Below are 20,756 nucleotides of genomic sequence, written 5' to 3'. Positions count from 1 at the left end.
ATTTGCCATAATGCAACACCCATTCATAACTTTAAAAAGAAAAGCCACTCAGAAAACTAGAGTGGAAATTACTAAAGTTGATTAAGCATACACCAAAGACCTAAAGCTAAAATTATACTAAATGGTGAAAGACAAAATACTTTTCCCTAAAGTTGGGAACAGGGAAGGGATGTCAGCTTTCATTGTTCATAGGCAATATAGTGGTAGAAATTCTAGCTACTGAAATAAGACAAGAAAAGGAAATAACAGATTTGCAGATTAGAAAGGAATAAAAGGGTCACTATTTGCAGAAGGCATGACTGTCTGTGTAGAAAATTCCAAGGAATCTCCAAAAAACTCCTAGAACTAATAAGTGAGTTTAGCAAGGTCTCAGGATACAACATAAATATACAAAAATCAATTATATATCTATATACTAACATTGAAGATATGGATACTGAAATTAAAACTACAATACCATTTTATAATCACTCAAAAAATACTTAGGCATAAATATAACAAAGCATGAACAGGACTTGAATACTGAAAAGCTAAAAACACTGATTTAAGAAATTATGTACTATATTCATGGACTGGAAGACGACACCGTAAAAATTCAGCTTTCCCACACTGATATAAAGGTTTTTCATAATTCTTAAAATCTAAGGAAGATTTTTTGTGGACATCAAAAAGATTATTATAAAATTTATATGGAAAGGCAAAGGCATAGAATAGCAAAAATAATTTGAAAATTCTGCACAGCAAAAGAAACACTCAACAAAATGAAATGGTAAACTACAGAATGGGAGAAATATTTCCAAACCATATATCAGACAAGGGGTTAATATCCAAAATATACAAAGAGGGACTTCCTTGGTGGTGCAGTGGTTAAGAATCCGCCTGCCAATGCAGGGGACACAGGTTCGATCCCTGGTACGGGAAGATCCCACATGCCGCTGAACAACTAAGCCCATGTGCCACCACTACTGAGCCTGCACTCTAGATCCCATGAGCCACAATTACTGAGCCCATGTGCCACAACTACTGAAGCCCATATGCCTAGAGCCCATGCTCCTCAAAAAGAGAAACCACTGCAATGAGAAGCCTGCACACTGCATTGAAGAGTAGCCCCACTTGCCACAACAAGAGAAAGTCTGTGTGCAGCAATGAAGACCCAGTGCAGCCAAAAATAAATAAATTTATTTATTTAAAAATATATATATATACAAAGAACACATACAATTCAATAACAAAAAAATAAACTATCTAATTTTAAAATGGGCAAATGAAATGAGTAGACATTTCTCCAAAGAAGAGATCCACCTGGCCTTCAGGAAAAGAAAAATGCTCAACATCACTAATCATGAGGGAAATGCAAATCAAAACCACAGTGAGCTATCACCTCACACCTGTTAGAATGGCTATCATAAAAAAGACAAACATTATCAAGTGTCAGCGAGGAGGTAGAGAAAAGGGAACACTTGTGCACTGTTGGTGGGGATATAAATTGGAATAGCCACTACAGGACACCTTATGGAAGTTCCTCAAAAAAATAAAAATAGAACTACCATACTATCTAGTAATTCCAATTCTGGTATATATCCAAAGCAAATGAAAACAGGATATCAAAAATATAGCTGTATTCCCATGTTTATTGCAGCATTATTCATAATAGCCAATATATGGAAACAACCTAAGTGTTCATCAACAGATGAATGGAAAAAGAAGATATGGTATACAGTCGTCCTTAGGTATTCACATGGGATTGGTTCCAGGACACCCATGGATACCAAAATCCACAGATGGTCAAGTCCCTTATATAAACTGGTATAATATAGTCTGCCTTCCATATCCACGGGTTCCACATCCATGGATATGGAGAGCTGACTGTATATATACAATGGAATATAATTCAGCCATGAGAAGGAAGGAAATCCTGTCATTCATGACAACATGGGTGGAACTTGAAGGCATTATGCTAAGTGAAATGAGTCAAACAGAGAAAGACAAATATAGTATTATATCACTTATATGTGGAACCTGGAAAAGCTGAACTCATACAAACAGAAAGTAGAATAGTGATTACCAGGGGCTGGGGTTGGGAGAACTGGAGAGATGTTGTTAAAAAGTACAAAGTTGCAACCAGAAAATGAATAAGTGCTGACAATCTAATGCACAGCAAAGTCATTACAGTAAATTATTCAAAACAAATTCAAAGTTGCTAAGAGACTGTGTTCTTACAGCAAAAAAGAAATGATAATTATGAGACATGATAGAGGTGTTAATGTCACTGTAATAATGATATTGCAATGTATAATGTATCAAATCAATATTTTGTATACCTTAACTTTTACAATTTTATATGTCAATTATATCTCAATGAAAACTAAAATGTTTTAAATTAAAAAAAATCAAGTGGAAGGAACCAGCATACCTGACTCCAAGATTATATAGCAACAGCAGTCAAGACAGTATGATATTGGCAAAATGATAGAAACATAGGTATAAATAAGAATAGAGAACCCAGAAACAGACCCAACTGACTATTGACAAAGGTGTAAAAGCAATTCAATAGAGAAAAGATACTTTTTCAGCAAATGGTGCTTGATCAATTTGGTATCCACAGGCAAAACAAACAATCTTGACCTAAGTCTTATATCTTATACAAAATTTAACTCAAATGTATCACAAGTTTAAATATAAAATGCAAAACTGTTTAATGTAAAAAACAAAAAGATAGGAGAAAATCTTTGGGATCTAGGATGGGACCAAAAATTCATAGATTTGATACAAAAGGCATGATCCAGAGAAGGAAAAATTGGTAAATTGGGCCTTGTAAAAATTAAAAACACTTGCACTTCAAAAGACCATGGTAAAAGTATGAAAAGACATACTACAGACTAAAATAAAAATTTGCACACTTCATGTACAAGAAAGTCTAATATCTAGAACACACAAAGAACTCTCAAAACAAAATCTTTAAAAAATACAATTAGAAAATGGGCAAAATATATAAACAAACACTTCACCAAAGAGGATAAATGGTAAATAAGCACATGAAAAGATATTCACCATCATTAGTCATTCAGAAAATGCAAATTAAAACCACAATAATTTATTACTACATACCTATCAGAATGGCTAACATAAAAATAATGATACCACCAAATGCTGGTGATGAAATGTGTTGAAGGAGATCATGCAGAGGATCTGACTGCTGGTTGACCTACAAGCTGGACCCAAGCAATTGAAAGCTCCTCACCCCCTCCCCCATCCTTGGAATGTATGCTCTGACCACCATTCCCACAATAGGAGCCCTTTTCAAGGACACAGCCTTGAGAGAGTATGTGTTGTTGAGACCACTTGCACAGAATATATGACTGAATCTAGTTAAGGTCTCTATATAAATTTTAAGATTCTTGCAGGAAGATGTAGAGAACTACTCATCTTGTGGCCATCCAAGAGGAGCCTCATATGTAAGTTCCTGTGTATATTAAACCTGCCACCTACCAATCAGGAGTGGTTTGCCTCTTTCTTTCATTCCTTCTTGCCCTCTGTGTATGGCGGTCAGTTTGTGAACCAACAATATGGAGAAACTGGATCACTCATACATTGCTGCTGAGAATGCAAAATAATACAGCCATTGTGAAAACCAGTTTGTCAGTTTATTAAAAACTAAACATATAACTACCATGTTACCTATCAACTGCACTCCTTCACATTTATCCCAGATTAATGGTAATTTATGTTCACAAAAATACCTCTACGTTAATATTTAGAGCAGCTTTACATATTCCTAATAGCCCCCAGATGGAAACAACCCAGATGTCCTTCAATGGATGAATGGTCAAAAAAACAATGGTATATCCATACATAGATACTACCGAGGAAAAAAGAAAAAGAAGATACTATTGACACACACAACTACAACAATCTGGATGAATTTCCAGGGAGTTATGCTCAGTGGAAATAAATCCCCCCCAAATTACATACAGTATGATTCTGTTTATGTATCATTCTTGAAATTATATTATAGACATAGGGGAGAGATCAGTGGTTACCAGAGATTAAGGAGGGGTTGTGGTAAAAGGGGTATGTGGCTCTAAGCAGGTAACAAGAGGCATCCTTGTGGTGAAGAAAATATTCTGTTTCTTGACTGTATCAGTGTCAATATCCTGGTTGTGATGTTGTACTAGAGTTTTAGTGGACTTTACTACTGGGGAAAACAATAAAGAGTACATGGTATTGTGCATATTATTTCTTACAACAGCATAGAAATCTATAATTATCTTACAGTAAAAAGTTTAATTAAAAAATAAACAGGGGACAGCCTACATAATAAGTTAGAAGGTAGTGTATGGTAGTGAAATAATAACTATATAAGTGAAGCATTACTGAATTGAGGAATCTAGTAAAATTTAATAAATGAGGTTTAGGGAATGCACCACAGAAGAGGTGGCACAGATCTAGGATGAAGGATCTAACAAGATCCTGAAAGGCAGAGACCCCTGGCCAAATGATACTGAAGGCAGCATCAGAGGAGCCTGAGGACTGGTAGAGGAGTGAAAGGGGAGGGATTTGCTGAGGATACTTCCTGGAGAGGAGTATGATATAGAGGGGAAGAATAACAAAGGCATTTCTATGAGGCAGCTCCACAGGGTTAGAGAGGACGAAAACTGGAAATTTCACAAGTGAATAAGAATGTGTTCAGTGTTGAAAGGTATATCAGAACTATGATTTGTGAATATCTTGAAACAAGGACATCTCTTACTCAATATTATGTCACCAAACCGCTGTCTGATATCTGTTGCATAACAAATGCTTCATTAAATGGTGTTGCTGATTTCACTAAAAGCAATCTCAGTACAGTGACGGAGGCAGTAGACAGATTTCAATGGACTAAAGAGACAAAGGGAAGTGAGAAAATAACTCTTTTAAAAGTCTTGGTTCTGAAGGTAAGAGACAAAAGCAAAATTAGAAGGCAAGGACATATTTTATATTATGTTCTTTTCGTGGTTTTAAGGTGTGAGAAACTTGCATTTACATCTTTGCTAGGAAAAAGAGCCAGCAGAGATGGGGATAAATTGAAAACCCAAGACAGAAGATGAAAGGTAGATATGGAAATGAACTTTAAGGAAGTAAAAGAGATGCAGATGTTTGTAGGTAGAGGGGTAGGAGCACATGACAGATGGCCTCTATTTTCAACTAAGTGGGAGGTGAACTGCTCTGCTAGGAGAGTAGAGAAAGAATAAGGGCCGGAAGAAAGGCTTTGGTTTGGAATAGATGGAAAATAGGAGTGAAAACTGAACTACCGATGTAAGCTCATGTCTCATAGACATTTGTCACCACGTGGGCTGCACCTTTATTCATTTAAGTATGCAGCCTCACTTTGATACTAGTATCTCCAACCCCAAATGATGCATGTCTCCTCTGATTCAGATTTCTGCTCACAATAGCTGAAGACCAAATGGGCTATGTATAAATGACTATAACTACTTCCCAAATCACATTTAATCAGCACAATATGTTCTTGAATTTATATAAACATGTTATTTTTTCAGAGACACATTTAAACATTATGATTTGTTCAAGGACAAAATTAATGGAGGAAGCTAGAGATGGATTTGCTCACTTACCTTTGTGTGTGCACTCTACTGAGCATAGAATATCTTATGAGTCATAGGAAAGCATGACCTATTTTTAGACAAATGCTTTTGCAAATTTCGTATGCAGTGGTAGAAGAATACTTAAATCCTAATTGAACTAAGCCATCTCATTACCTGGTATACTGACCGATGAGCATTGCCATGGTGATGAGGCAATCAAGTTAGCAGGTCCTACTGTGAGAATTTTCCATTCCAGATGCTTTATCAAGTTCCATCTTGCTCATCTCCAAGCACTATCTAATCAGCAGGAATATAAAGAAAATGAGTTAGTGACACAGAAGCAGATACCACAAAAGAAAAAATGTTTTCTTGATCAAAATTCATGCCAAGGTTTGTTGACATAAAGTTTACAAAGTAAGAATTTTTTAAAATTTGATAAACAATTTTAGGCTGCTCAACAACAAATTAAAACATCAAGATATACTTATCCATTTTAACATTTTAAAATTTTGTATGTATTCAGGTAAAAATCAAAGCTCAAACAATCAAATGTTTTGTTGTCTTCACAACTGGTCTCAAAGATAATTATTGCTTTTGCTATGGATTAAATTGTGCCCCCCAACACCAAATTCATATGTTGAAGCCCCAACCCCCAGCATGTTATCCTGGAGATGTGGCCTTTGGGAGATAATTAAGTTTAGATGAGGTCATAAGGAAGGGGCCCCATTATGGGATTAGTGTCTTTATAAGAAGAGGAAGAGACACCAGTGTTCCCTCTCTCCCTCTCTCTCTCTCTCTCTCTTCCCCTCCCTCCCCCTCCCTCCTTCCCTCCCTCTTTTCCTCCATCATGTGAAGACACAGCAAGAAGTCAGCTATCTACAAACCAGGAATAGGGCACTTACTTGGAACCAAATCAGCTGGCACATTAATCTTGAACTGCCCAACCTCCAGAACTATAAAACATAAATTCCTATTGTTTAAGCCACCAAATCTCTGATAATTAGTTATGGCAGCCCCACTGACTAATAAATCTTGTTTAAATGGGATGTAAATACATCTTACAGCTTGGTGGAGGTCAGGTATTGACAAAGGATAAGTAACTTTCCTGCTCAAAAATAAAACCTAAGAGCAAGAGTTCAAAGTGTTTTCAATTATATCTCAAAATGGAAGTATAGAACTATACTCCCATTTTGAGACTATAAAGAATTTTAAAATTTTATCACTTCTTCATGTTTGCTATTGTTATGTTCTAAACCTAAGTGGCAATAAAAAGGCTCAAATCCAAACACATTTTGAAATTGTGTTTAGGAGCAGAAAGAAGGGGAAGAACCAAGAAAACTACATCCTTTTTTGTCATTTGCAGTACAGAAGGAAAACTGCATGGAATAAAATGCTTATGACAAGATTAAGGAGAAAATAAAAGTTCTGAATAAAAATGGCAATAAAACAATCATGTCAATACGTGTCTCTTAAATTTCTCATTAAAATTTCCTGAAGATATACTAAAATATAATACAAAGATGAACAACTACACAGTAAACCCAAAATAGTACAGGATAATATACCAGTATCTGGAGTTCATTTATACTAACTGAATTTTACATGCTACAAAGGTTAGTATCATAACTGTTTTATTTCACTAGTGTGTGCCCAAAATATTGGATAGCCCTTGGTACTCATCAGGTGCTCAATAAACATCTGTTATCCTGGTTAACTAGACATTTATTGAGAATTGATAGAGAAGAACCTTTGAACCACACACCATATGCTTTTCCCTTAGAAAGATAATATGCTAGATAGCTTCCAAAGAAAGTAGGCAAACATGATTCCCCATCTTAATGTATATTCAGTGACACAGGGATTACAATGACCAGAGGAAAACTTACTACATAAGTGCTATCATCTGGGCAAGTTAGAGCAAGAATAATCTTTCTGTTTTCTTTTAACAACTGTTCTTACATATATTTGGCTCCACAACTCTCAGGATTTCACATCACAGCACAAGGGAGGAGTGTAAGGTCGTGTGCTCCAACATGGTAAATATAGATTAGAAAATTTCAGAGCTTTTCATTCTGAGTTATTTAGACTTTCACATCCTATATGATACAAGGAGAATTATAAACAACTTTTGCTTCTTTGGCTTATTCCTAGAATTGAAACTGTAACTTATTCCTAGATTCAATTGAAATTAATTCCAACACACCCTCACAAAAAAATAATACCCACTGACATGGCAAACCAGAATGAAGTGGAAATCCAAAGAATCCAAAGAAAATTTAAAAAGAAAACCAATAAACTTAAAGAAAAAATGTATATACACAACAGAATGGATCACTTTGAAAAACACTGTTAGGCAAAAAAGACACAAATTAATGTATGATTCTGTTTATCCAAAAACATACTAAAATGATTCGCAGTGTTAAGAATCAGAATATGGTTTCCTGAAGGAATGGAGGGTGGTAGGAAAGAAAATCAACAAGAAAAGGACACAGGACAACTTTCTGGGTTGATGAAAATGTCTTATACCTTGTTTGGAAGGGACATACCAGGCAGTATACAATTTTTGCCAGAACATTTAAGTCTGTTTTCTCAATCCTTGAACTTGGGTTGGCCTTGTTGTTTGCTTTGGTCAAAAAAATGAGGCAAAAGGACACTGTGCCACTTCTGAGCCTAGACTTCAAGAGACATTATCCTATTAAACAAACTGGATCTAGGACATACCATCTCATTTACTCTGAGTATGGACAAATTTTCATGCCAGGGCTGACCAGATAAAATAATGCAAAAGGGCTTACTTATCAAGGTCTCTTCACCTCAGAACACAACACAATGCTCTCCTGTGCTTCAAATCTGAATGGGATGAACTCTGAAGTAAACCATTTAAGTATATTATTCTCAGCTGCCTGTTTAAATCATAGATGAGAAAGATCAGGCCTTTCAGCTCTATTGTATAGTCTCACATCAGGATAGCCTCATTTATCAAAGTTATAGCTTTCAGTTATGATGATATCAAAGGAAATTCGTGGGTCCCTTGGCAGAGCCATTAGCACATTGTGTCTAGTGGATCTGCCAGTAGGTGACAGATGTGTATAGTATGTAGCCCTGGCATCTACTCTTGTACTTGCTTGGGCCCTGGTAGATGTCATGGACTTCTCCAAAATAATGTGGTAGAAACACTATCCATCTGGGATCAAGCAGACTTGGGTTTAATTCTGGCTCTGACACAAACTGTGTAAATCTGCTCAAGTGTATTGAACTCTTGGAACTTCAGTTTCCTCATTTTTACAATGTGGAAAGTCCTTCATAGGATTACTTTAAATGTCAATGCATTAACTTAAGTAATAAAAGTCAGTTATGTATATGAATAAGACAAATATTTAACCCATATTACATGCTCAATAATGTCAGTGATCTTCCACTTAGGAGGCAAAGATCATGCCTCTACCATCGCTGTTCTCACAGATTGATAGAATGGAAGGTAGTCAATAAATGACAGAAAACTGCTGTCTCTATTTCCAACATTGATACATTCATTTGAACTTGGGAGGTTTTCAGCTTTCATCTTCCTGAATATATTATTAATTATAAAATCATTTGGATGGAGTTTCACCTTAAACTCTAATTGGCCAAACCACTGGACCTCCAACATGCTATATGTGGCCAGGATATTTGTTGTCCTTGAATCGTAAAGTTGCCAACTTACGGAAATACTATATATGTTCGGTTATAAAGAAGAAATCACCTTAGAGTTTTCAGGGCAGACAAGCAATAGCAGAAAGAGATGGTTTACAAAAATAAAGGGAAGACATTTTTTCCATTAGAAATCTATATGCTTTGAAAAACAGACCAGGATTCATCCTGTCATATAGTCTCACATTGTGATAGTCTCATTTATTAAAGTTATGGATTTTAGATATGAAAATATCAAAGAGAATTTGCAGGCTTCTCAGTAGAAGCCAACTGTGTATTACTTAGTCATATGTGTATTGTGGTAGAAGAACACTTCAGCCCAGCTTTTAGGGCAGAAGTAGAGCAGAGGAGCTGCTAGGCTAGTATCCTGCCAAGACCTGGGCCCCTGAGACCTGGAGTCTTTCCATACCTCCCACCCAACCCCCTCTTCCTATCTAGTAGTAGACTGGAGTATAGGCAATCTTTCTGATATCCATGGGAACAAGGAAGGATGATTTTACCTACAAAAATTAGGCTGGATTTAAGATTCATTGACTCATCTTTCTCCCATAATTTTGGTGGTCACAATGAGTAAATCAACTTAACTGACCTGGAGCAAATCAATTTACTTTTCTGAGTCTCAGTTTCCTCAAACATGAAGGAAGGGGGAAAAGTAAATGAACTCTTTAGTGTCGGACCAATTCTAAGGCCTTTTATGATTTATTCTCATCTTTTTTTCACAGCTTCACATTCTTCAAATGGAACCAATTCATTTATCTACAAGAGCAGTCACAGTTTCCAGACACAGACCCATAGCTCGGGGCAGGAGTAGAAAGGCAATTTTAAGACCATTTCTTCTTGACATCAGCTAGCCAATCCCATCAAGAAATTCTAGCTGCCCATTCTTCAGAACCCAGCTACTCTTCCCTTCAGTAACTTCAGCCTCCACTCCGAAATTCTGGATTTTGTCCACACTTTTGTTTTCACTTAGGTTGGCCACTACTCTTTTGGCCTCAGGCTCTTTACTCCAGGTTGTGCTTAAAAAACTATTTTGAAGCTCTGCATCCACTATTCAGGAACAGCTGTCAATGAAAACAATCTGAGTGGAGGTTGCTGCTGTTCCACAGCAGTGATTTAGCTCAGACTAACTTTTCTCCCCACAATTATGGGCTTGCTGCCATCATCCTGTGGGACCTGTGTCTGGCAGGGGGAAGCATGTGGGCAGAACAAGGAGAGGATACGGAACAAGCCAGCAGTCCCTGGATGACAGGTGTCCCCAAGAGAGCCTTCCACAGCTGGAGGCATCCAAGCCTAGCCTTTCTGCTGACAGACGTGCTTTCCTCCAGCCATGTGTCTCTTGACATGTTGTTTGAAAAGGCCTGCAAGGAGCTCTGGGGCCTCATTTCTCTGAGGAGCTCCGGGGAAGCCAGCTTTCTTGGTGACTGTAAAATTGATGCCATTCCCATGCTTAGAGTCTCTCACAGACTCCCTAGCACCTAAAGAATAATATGTAAACTTTTATAATGACATCTCACTCTGGGTTGTTGTAAAATTAAATAGTTAAAATTCAATAATCTATTAATATACCTAAGTTATTGCATAGTAAGTGGGGCTACTCAAGAATTACCAGGTTTCTTCCTCTTCCTATTACCTGATCTGATCCTTACCTATTTTATAGGCTTATCCCCTACTATTCTTATCCCTCACTGTAGTTATCCAAACTATTTGAATTCTTCAAACATTTTTCAAATTCTGTATCTTTTCACAGATGATTAATCTACCTTGAAACTCATGCTGCCCTTTACTTATTGGGAAACTTCCCTCATTCTTCAGCACTTGAGTGAATCTCTATCACACTCCCTCTCTCTCAAAGAACAGATACTAGCTCCACCCCTTCCAGGACACCGCTGGTCCCACTGTTGGGCCAGCACTTTGTCATTAATGATGATGATGATAATAACTATCGTTCCATAAGTGCCTATTATTTATCAGAAACTGAATTTTTCACTTTACAAACATTATCCTTACTCTTCAAAATCATCCTACAGTCGTTGATATTTAGCCCCCATTTCAGAAGAGGAAAATGAAGTTGAAAGGGGATTGTGTTTCTGTAATATACAGCCTATTTTCTTATTTGTCTTCTTGTCTAGACTGTACTTAAATAATTGTGTAAGAAAGCTGGCCCTCAATAAATAACTACTCAGCAAAGTTATGAATGATACAGAAAAGTCTCCTCCTTGGCCCCTGATTCTTTTCTTACCCACCTCATGGACTTTTCTTTTCCTTTAAAGACACGTTTCCTTAACCCACTTGTGTTTCAGTACATACTATCAAAGAATTACAGAGGACCTTGAGAGGTCATTCAAGCAAAACATTTCTCATTTTACAGGTGTGGAAACAGCCTCGGAGATGATGTGTAAACAGCCACACAGCCACAGAGACGTTCGAACCATTCCTGAGGTCAAAAGTGAAGTACTGAGGGAGCTGGAATTCCAATGACATGCACTTCTTTTTAAAGCAGATGTTCTTTGTGGTTTAGCAGGTTTAGGGAAATGATTGATTCATTTCCAATCTATAAAAATTTGAGCACAACTAAAACGGCTTCAAAACCCAACACAGACATCACTTCCTCTGTGACTATTTGTTGAGAGCTGATCTAAGTCAACTTGGCCATTTATAGTTAAAATCTTTGGCAAGTATTGGCCAAATATTTACCCCAAATTAAAGGTAGGTAGGGACTATGTCTATTCTCTCCACAAGCTCAACTGGGTGGCAAACAATGAAAGCAAGTTTCAGACCAAATATTGCCACCCAAAGGGACATTTATTAGCCAAGCGGGCATATAACGTTATTGGTACCAATTCTTGTAACCTTGCTGAAGTCGTGACTCTGTCAAGCACAGAGGCTTAACATGAAGCCACTGTATGAAAGGTTCACCCTAAGGCAAACGCAACTGATATTTTGGTAGCATGATCACCTATTGTTCTTGTAAGTTCCAAAGGCAGGATCTTCTGTTAATTGACAGGGACACAGGACCAAGGAGATTTCTAGTTATAGGGCACTTATGGGAGGGTAGGAGGTACCTGTTTCACCAAATTATGCAAGAGAGGATGTAATCACACAAATTACTCTAGCCAAATAGCCAAGCACACATATTAAACACTACAAGTTTTCACTAATAAAAAAAATCATTCCTAACATATATTATGTAGTTGGCAAAGCCCCTTGAGCATATTCTGATACTGATCCTTGAAATGCACACCTCTGGAGTGCAAACCTCTCTGAGTAGATGTAACTCACTACACCTAGGACTGAATTCCTCACTGGAAATCTTTAGGTGTTAAATGATCCTTCTAAGGTGTGCATGAAATCAGTTCACATTCACATGCATTAATTTGTCTACAGACAATTAACTCATAGACAATATAACACTACGTCCTTTGCGGTCCTACCACAACATCATACCTCTCTGTTAGAATCTTCAGTGTATGGAGTTCTAGGTAATGGGTCGGCCTCTGCCACAAGAAACTTTAGTTTTTCTATCCTCCTAAGCACCCATCTGGCTCCATGACTGGTATAAAGTAAACATGCAGTAAATGCATATGGTCTTTGAAGAAATGACTGAAATGATGAATAATACAATCAATAAATTAGAATAAGCAGCTTTAGGAATAATCCTTGTATTAGTCAGTTCAGGATGCTTAAACAGCAGACACTTATTTCTCATAGCTCTAGGACTGGAAGTCCAAGATCAAGGTGCCAGAAGATTCTGTTCCTGGTGAGAACCTTCTTTCTGGCTTGCAGACAGCTGTCTCCTCTCTGTCCTCCCATGGCAGAGAGAGGGGGCGGGGAGAGCAAGTGCTCTGGTCTCTCTCTTTTAAGGACACTAATCCCATCATGGGAGCCTTACTGTTACAACCTCATTTAAACCTAATTAACTCCCAAAGGTCCAACTTCCAAATACCATCACACTGGGGGATAGGACTTCAGTATCTTAATTGAAGATTCAGGCCATTCAGGCCATAACACCACTCTACTCTGCTGCCCCTGGCTGTGATCATTCTGACCAAAAACAAAGCAAAAATGGTAGTGAAGGTATTCCTCCCTTAGATACAGACCATTACACAGAACTGGATGAGAAAAACTAGTTTTGTATTATTAGATTCCACTTGTATCTGACCTTCTCTTCCATCAGAGAGCCTAATGTGCCCCTTGAAGAGCAAGTGCTTTAAGGTAGGCTGACCTTACAAGGGAAGGCAGAATCTTTGTGGTCAGTGACAACATGCTGGGGGTGGATGGGCAGAAAGGGGCATCAAATTAGTAGACAATTGGCCCATCCAAAACCAGCTTTGCCTATCCTTTCTTTGTTTTATTTCAAGAGGCTTGATTCTATTTTCATCCAGCATAGAAACTGGCCTTTAGAGTTTGCTGCATATCCTGAAATGGAAGGCTCTCATTGTCTATTTGCATTGTAATAGGTGTACAATTGATTCACAAAATCTTGGTGTTGCTTAACGTGACAGAAGAATCATTTGCTTCCAAAATTACAGGGAGCTGTGGGATCAGGGAGCCTGGGCAACCATAGAGTCTCTCCTCCGGAAACACACAGAAATGCAGACAGATGGAGAAATCTCCTGGCTTTGGGAGCCATCTCCACAGGAGTGGTCAGTGCCATCAGCCTCTTTCAGCACCCAAGGGGCCAGGGTATTAGCTTACCCAGGCCAGCACATGGTGCTCATCTTATTAACCTAATCACGGGACTCCAGCAAGCTGTTTTCAAGATAATTGGGCCCCTGTGAATAGTCGTCCCTCTTCCCAGCCCCTGCTCAGCTCTGGAAGGGAAGACGCATGTACATCTCCTTTGTCCAATGGACTCCAAAGAAATCTTGCCAGTGCTTATAATATCTGCAAAACCCCTCTGTGAATAACACCCAAGCCACACAGCAGATTGAAGCCAAGAAGCTCACTTCCGCTTGACAGCTTTCCCCCAAGTTATTATTTTTGCAGTTAGGAGAGAAGAAAGACCCCTGAACAGAAAATTCACAGTAGTCTTAATGTGGATGTTTTATGGCTATCTTATGGAAAGTTATTTTTTATATTTTTGAAATATAAAGTGAACTCAGCTTCTTTACCTAGAAACTGCTTTCTTTCTATACTGGTCAGTGACAAGTAAAAAAAAAATTATTTTAATTTTTAAAAAAAGGAAAAATAATAATGATAAAAGTAGGCCTTAGTTTACAAAACACACATGTAACTTGGTCTCTATTCAGGCAAGGATCTCCCTCCCCAACCTCAATCCCTGTCTCTTCAATCCTCCCAACCATGAATGCTAAGATTTGCAGGAGATTCTTCAGCTAACAGTGTCTTAGGAAACATCTGGTCTGGAAAATGAGAACTGTATCAGAGATACATCTTTAAGATGAAATAAGAGGCTTCCTTCAACCTTCAGAAGAAGTATTTGTGACTGATTCCTAAGTTAAATGGAAGATCAATAAGAACATTTTAGTGCTCATGGAGAGAGGAGAAAGGGGAACACAGGGGAAGAAAATATTTATTAAATAACTACTTGTGGAAATAAACAAAGACCACCAAAGAAAAAGGAAGTAAAAGTTATTTATTCATAGCTTGTTAAAGCACAGGAGTCAGCTACCATCACTTGTGTTTGGTAAACACTCAAAAGCAGGCTGAGGAAAGTGGAAATAAAGGAAGCTCATTGAAAGCCATTGGTGTAGAAGCTGGAGGCAGCTAACTGGAAGTGGGTGCATCCTCTGTGACTGGTTTGGGAAGCATATTTGGCCTGGTTGGTCCTGAGTTGGAAGAAGAGGCAAAAATAGAAAAGCTGGTAGTTACTGAACAAGGTCTGACACTTCTGCACTCATTGAAGCAGAGGCTATGGTTTGGCACCCTGGACTGGTTACCGAAGAGGTTGTGGGTCAGAATTCTATTGTCTGATATTTTTTTTCCACTTGTCATGTCCTGTCGTAACTGTCATATACATTCTTTATTTACACGTATGGTCTCTCATACCAAATGCCAGGTACCATCATTTCATTTAATCTTCACAATACTATTAAAAAGGACATTGTTTTAACTGTCTCTTAAAAGAAGAAACTGAGGCAAGTTGTTCAAGGTTCCAGGGATAGTGGCAGGACTAGGTCTTGGATGTTAAGAAGTCTGACTCAGAAGCCCTTCTACCTATCCTAGTGGTTGTAAAGTGGTATTGCACTGTGATTTTGATTTGAAGACTAATGATAATGGACATCTTTTTATGTGCTTATTTGCCATTTTTATATCTTCCTTGGAGAAATATCTTCCTTTTCAGGTGTTTTGAAAAATTTCAGTTAGGTTATTTGTCTTTCTATTAGTGAGTTGTAAGAGTTCATTATCTATTCTAGATACTACTCCATTATTAGCACATAATTGAAAGTAATTTCTCCCATTCTGAGGTTTCATTTTTCACATTCTTAATAATGTCATTTGAAGCACAAAATTTTTAATATTGAGGAAGTCCAACTTAACTATTTTTTGATGCCCATGTTTTTGATGTCATATCTAAGAATCCTTTGCAAAATTCCAAAACATGAATATTTATCCCTATATTTTCTTCTAAGACTTAGTTTTAGTTCTCATATTCAGTTCTTAATCTGTTTTGAGTTAATTTGTATATATCATGTGAGGTAAAGTCCAACTTCATTCTTTTCTATGTGGTTATCCAGTTGTCCCAGCTCTGTTTGCTGATGAGACAATATTAATAGCCTTTTCTCATTAATAGTCTTGGCATGCTTGTTGAAGATCAGATGACCACAGATTTATGAGTTTATTTTTGGACTCTCAATTCTATTCCTTTGATGTGTATGTCTGTCTGTCCCAAACTGTCCTGATTATCATTGCTTTGTATTGATAGAAAGTTTTGAAATCACAGAAGTGTGAGTCCTCCCACTTTGTTCTTCTTTTTCAAGATGGTTTTGGATATACTTGGTCCCTTGTAATTCTATAATAATTTTAAAATCAGCTTTGAAATTTCTACAAAGAAATCAGCTGAGATTCTGATAGAGATTGTGTTGAATCTGTAAATTGGTTGGGGGAGTATTGCCATACTAACAATATTAAGTCTTCCCATCCATGAACATAAATGTTTTCTATTTTTTAGACCTTCTTTAATTTCTTTCAATGTTCTGTAGTGTGCAGAGCATAAGTTTTGCACATCCTTTGTTAAATTTAATCCTAAGTATTCTATTCATTTTGATGATATTGTGAATATAATTGCTTTCTTAATTTTATTTTCAGAATTGCAAGCGTACAGAAATACAACTGATAACTGATTTTGTGTACTAATCTTATATCTTGCAACCTTACTGAACTCATTTTTTAATTCTAGAAGTTTTTCAGTGGCTTCCTTAGGGTTTTCTATATAGAAGATCATGTGATTTTTTTTCCTCCTCTACTGCCTTATTTTTCATTAAGTGAATATTTTCTAATATAATGTTTTAATTTAATTAATGGTGGTTACACTATAGTTTGTGTGTTCTTTATTAGTGGTTGCTCTAGGATTTAACATATGCATTTTCTCAAACTCAGTTTCAGATTTATACTAGCTTAATTCAAGTGATATAAAGAAATGCTACTCCTATATGGCTCTATTCTCTTTGCTACCTTTTGTAGTATTATTCTTATACACACTATATCTGTTAATATTACTAGTTTGCTTGGGCCACCATAACAAATTACCACAGATTGAGTGGATTAAGCAACAGAAATTTGCTCATAGTTCTGGAGGCTAGAAGTCCATGATGAAGATGTCAGTAGTTTGGTTTCTCCTCATGCTTCTCTCCTTGGCTTACAGATGGCTGCCTTCTCACTGTGTCCTCACATGGTCTTCCCTCTGTGCACACACATCCCTAGTGTCTCATTTTGTGTCCAAATTTCCTCTTTTAACAAGGACATAATCAGATTAACTTAGGGCCCACTCGAATGGTCTCATTTTAACTTAATCATCTCTTTAAAGGTCCTGTCTCCAAATATAGTTACATTCTGAGTCAATATATGAATTTGGAGAGAACATAATTCATTCTATAACAGCCATATTATCCATGCCCTATTCTATACTACCCATCAAGCCCCATCTCCATCAGTCTATACTCCAAGTTGTAGCTGAAATGATCTTCAAAAAAAATTGAAATTTGATAACACGATGGGCATGCATAAAGCCTTTCCACAGATTCTACTTACTTTCAGATCAAAATATGACCTTCATCAAGACCTACATGCTTGACAGTATAGCATAGTGTTTAAAAGAGTCAACTCTGAAGCCTGACTATTAGGTTAAAATCCTAGTTTCCCTACTTACGAGCCCTCAATTTGATAAACTTGTTATTTCATTTCCCTTAGCCTCAGTTTCTTCATGTATAAAATAATAGTTTTTATTATAGGTTTTAATCGTTGTAAAACTTCCTTGGTAGGGATTAAATGAGATAATCCATGTAAACTGTTCAGCACAGAGTAAAAGTTTAAAGATGGTCATTTATTAGTATCTAGCTCTATATTGACTTTTCTTATTTTGTACCTCTTCCCTATTTCTACAGTCTCACCACACTTGTCTTATTTTAATTCTTAGAAATGTACATCAGAATATATTCTCTTTGACAATTCCAGAATATCATATAAATGGAATCATATGTTGTGCAACATTTTGAGACTGGACTTTTTTATTTAGCATAATGCATTGAAGATTCAGCCAGGTTGTCCTGTGCATCAGTATTTTCTTCATTTTTGCCACTGGGCAATATTTTCATTGTAGGTTGTACCATAATTCGTTTATCCACTTATTCACTGAAGGTCGTTTGGGTTGTTTCAGTGTTTGGTGATTATGTGTAATGCTACTAAAAACAACTAGAAACATTTGCATACAGGTTTTTGTGCAAACATAAGTTTTCATTTCTCTAGTATAATTATCTAGAAATAGAATTGCTGGGCCGTATGGTAGGTGTAGGTTGAACTCTATAAGAAACTGTCAAACTTTTCCTGAGTGTACCATTTTTTATTCCCACCAGCAAGGTGTAAAGGACTTCCTATTGCTCTTTATTCTAACCAGCACTTGTGTTTTTAATTTGAATTTCTTTAATTACTAATAATTTTGAACACTTTTAATATGCTCACTTGCCACTTATATCCCTTTTTTGGTGAAGTGTCTCTCCAAATATTTTGCCCATTTAAAAATTGAGTTATTTTCTCATTTTTCAGATTTGAGAGTTCTTAATATATTCTGATATATATATTTCAAATATTTTTCTCAGTCCATGACTTACTTTTTTTCTCAACAAGATCTTTAAAAAAGCAAAGGTTTAAAATGTTGATAATATCCATTTAGTCATTTTTTTCTTTTATCAATTATGATTTTTGTCTTATATCTAAGAATTCTTGCCTACCCAAGGTAATGAAACTTTTTCCTATTTTTTCTTTTCTACTAAGGGTCTAGTTATGTTTTAACTATTAATTATTCTTTATTCTTCAGGTCATACGTCACTCTCTCAGGGAAGCCTTCTCTAACTTCCCAGACAAGATCAGATCCCTATGTTATACATCTTTAGAACATTTTAAACATCTTTACCATATTTATCTCAGTTTAAAATTATACATGTTCTATGATTATTTGCAAAATGTCTGCCAGTCCTCCTGATTGTACCTCACTGGAGTCTATCTTTGCTTACCATTATATCACTGAGTCTAGTACAGTTTACTTCATAGAAATTGAATGAACAAATGAATAGAAGAATAAGAAAATGTGTAAGTGCCACTATACACCGTGAAAAACTATATTAAGAGAAAGTGTTGTCATCCTAAGTCCCTTGGCTACTTGAGCTCAACAATTTGTTATGAAAGAATGAGGCCAAGCTGAAGTTATTACCACATTTCTGTTCCAGGGCCTATGCTAGAGGAAAAAATATAGGAAGAGGGCTAACATTAATTTAGGGTCTATTATGTCTCAGGCATTTTGTGTAAAAAAAAATCTGAGGCTAAAAGGTGTTAACCTTGACCTTGACCATTGCCACTCTTCTAATAAATTGAGAAACTGGGACATAGCTCAAAGCTAGACTCCAAACTCAATGCTTTCTTCCTATTCTGTGCTGCCTCCCCATCACTTTCATTCCCAAAATAAAGACTTAAAAGTTATTTTTCAAAAACCTATGTAGTTGTCAGAATGTACCAATCTGAAGGCCTATCAGCTGCATCTTGAGAGGGTTATAGGTCATTTGTTTTTCTTTTTAGATGTTCCTTGAGAGGATAATAAAACATCTTAATACAAAAAGCCCATCCTGTCCTATCTTCTAGGCAAGATGCTGTTATAGTCACCCTGAGTCACCTAATGATGAAAAGACCTGCACGTTGTATCAAAAGATTAGAAAGCCTAAAAAAGCTGCTTCTCATGGTGAGAATGTGGACAAGCTCTTAAACCTTATATAAATTAATCAGTTAATAAATAGTGCCCACATCATAGAATGGTTATATAGAACAAAGCTATGAGTCTTATAAAGAAAGAGCATAATGCCCCACAGGTAACAGACCTCAGCAAATGACCCACAACAAAAGGGGTTGCCCTCACTGATAAAAGGACTGTAAGAAAGGTCCACAAAATGGGAAAAGAGGCATTTCCCTGACTTGCTAGCCTCTGAGCCAACTCCCGAGGTATTGTTGAGAATCCTTGCTAAGAAGTCCAGCAGCAAGGAGCCTTCTCTCTCTGGTTGGAAAGACATTATTGCTCAGGCATCTTCAGGCCATTCCAATGTTCCAAGGCTGAGCCTGGCTTATATCCTAGGAATCGTAGAGACTGTAGGTCTTTCTAGGTAAGGTTTATAGACTGGAGATTCAAGCACTAACTCAACGAGGGCTCAGTTATAATCAGGACCAGAACCTCTTTAGATGGGAACACATCTAGGTTCTCCACATTGCCTACTCTGCAAATTAAAGTACTACCTATAGTCTGGCATGAACACTCTAAGCCAATGCTTCTCAAACATTAAGTGCACAGGAATTATCTGAGAATATTGTTAACAAGCAGATTCTAATTCAGATTAAGTCTTCATTTTTAACAAACTATGTTCATCACACTTTGAGTAACAAATATCTAAGTCACTTGTTCTTAAACTTCAATGAGCATCAGAATCACTTGAAGTCTTGTTAAACGCCTGTCCCACTCCCAGAGTATGTGATTCAGTAGGTTCAGGGTGTGGTCCCAAATTTTGCATTTCTAGTAAGTACCCAGGTGATACTGATACTGTACTTTGAGAAGCTCTACTCTAAGACATATACAAAAAGGCCACTATGTTGCAGAATCTCATATTCATGTGATTCACCTGAACTGATAGGCTTAGACTTGTGTATTGTTCTGGTTTCCTGTGACAACTGTGCTTTCAATCTCACACCTTTTCTTATAACACTTTGGTCTTCTGCTTTAGTGCCTCAATTTCCTTACCACTGCAGCTTCTGATTGACAGCTCCATCTCC

This window comes from Mesoplodon bidens (genome assembly GCF_964165515.1).
Source record: "Mesoplodon bidens genome assembly, chromosome: 1".
In the NCBI taxonomy this organism is placed as follows: domain Eukaryota; kingdom Metazoa; phylum Chordata; class Mammalia; order Artiodactyla; family Ziphiidae; genus Mesoplodon; species Mesoplodon bidens.
The sequence above is the reverse complement of the archived record's forward strand: the minus strand, read 5'-3'. Positions refer to the sequence as shown.